Source organism: Dipodomys merriami, unplaced genomic scaffold (genome assembly GCF_024711535.1).
Source record: "Dipodomys merriami isolate MVZ:Mamm:240054 unplaced genomic scaffold, mDipMer1.0.p SCAF_186, whole genome shotgun sequence".
Lineage (NCBI taxonomy): Eukaryota > Metazoa > Chordata > Mammalia > Rodentia > Heteromyidae > Dipodomys > Dipodomys merriami.
The window spans coordinates 1,774,220-1,775,930 of record NW_027203226.1 but is presented as its reverse complement, the minus strand read 5'-3'; the positions used below and the strand labels follow the sequence as shown (position 1 = coordinate 1,775,930).

The following is a 1,711-nucleotide window of genomic DNA, read 5'->3' as shown; positions in this document are numbered from 1 at the left end:
TTATTGTGAAACTTTTAAAATAATTGGGGCAGTATTTCAAATACTGAAATAAAACTTTTTAAATTATTAATAAAAAGTTACTCGAAACTTATTGAAAATTTAAGACTACAGGGCTCACTACATAGTGGAATCTGCATAGGTAAAACTGACTCGTGCTCCTATCATCAGAAATTGAAGATTGTCCCTAAACATAGACTGCTGAAGTGATAAGCGATGGAAATTCATGATGGATAGCATAATGCTGAGAGCATGGAAATTATTTCCTTTCCATCTTCAGTGTGTAGAGAAGAAAAAAGCTCTATAGGATGGTCCTGAAGGTGCAATTCTAAATTTAGGACAGAAGGTGAATAGTAAAATAGACCTATCTCAGCCATTCAGAGATTAGAAATGTGGAGAAATATATTCATTTATGTGGTCAAACATGGAAGAGAGGATGTGGCAAGCCCATAGCCAAATGCCAAAGGTAGAGATATTTAACAAAACACCATGAATTTGAAACAAGTCTTAAAAGGGGAGCTAGGCTTAGAGGAAATAGGGCAGAAGGATGGAGAGGGAAATGGTGGACTAATACAGTCATAACACTCAATGTACATATGTGAGAATATAAGTAGGAAACTTGAAGGGATAGGTGGGGTTGGGGTAAGGGAAGGAAGAAAAAAGGAAAATTTGACAATGATCCAGATGCACTGAACATTGAAATGCACATACACTCTATTCAACACTGACATGATGAAGCAAAACCCCTTTGCACAACTTGCTAAAGATAATTTTTTTGAAGTTTTAATATTAAAAGACCAGAAGCATAAACCTTTAGAGATAAATAAGAGGATAGTATTGACATATTGTTGAGGCTTGTGTTCCCAAAATTGAAACAATTCCCAAAATTGAATATATTTAAAACATTAAAACTTTGAACGAACCTTAACACTTGCTGCAGTGTTCATTATGACAGGTGCCTTGTATAGAATAATTGAATTCCTCCTCCTACACATTTCTTGAACAACAAATATCTGGAATTATTTTGTTTTTGACATGTCAATCTTGACTTTATTCTTAAATGTGTGCTTATGTAAGAAATATATGGTTGTAAAATTTCATGACAATTCTTTTGAACTTCCTTTTTGTTGAATCGTCTAGTTTAATAAAATCCAATTGCACTTTTGATATAAAAATATTTTGTGCTCAATTCAGAATCACATACACTAACATTGGAACGATACAGAGAAGATTAGCATGGCACCTGTGCAAGGACGACATGCAAATTCGTGGAGCGTTCCATATTTTTACAACAACAGATGCTGGAGGGGATGTGGCCACAAGGGAACCATACAGCATTCTTGGTGGGAGTGTAAACTTGTTCAACCACTTTGGAAAGCATTATGGAGGTTCCTCAAACGATTCCACATAAAGCTCCCCTTTGACCCAGCAACCCCACTTTTGGGGATTTACTAAATGATCACAAAAAGACCATACTAAAACTACCAGCTCAACTATGTTTATTGCAGCATTATTTACCATAGCTAAGATATGGAACCAACCCAGCTATCCCCACTACATGAATGGATCAAGAAAATGTGGTGTATATACACAAGGGAATTCTATGCCTCCATCAGAAAGAATGACATCACCCAATTTGTTAGGAAATGGAAAGACTTGGGAAAAAATTTATTATGTGAAGTAAGCCAAGTCCAAAGAAACAGGTCCCATGGTT

General features: G+C 35.6%; 1 non-coding gene across 1 annotated transcript; it reads left to right on the top strand.

The window, feature by feature from the left end:
• Positions 1-1,178: 1,178 nt before the first annotated feature.
• Positions 1,179-1,285, top strand: LOC138830232 (U6 spliceosomal RNA). The gene has a single exon (XR_011372937.1). It is a non-coding gene; the product is annotated as a U6 spliceosomal RNA (small nuclear RNA).
• Positions 1,286-1,711: the final 426 nt, after the last annotated feature.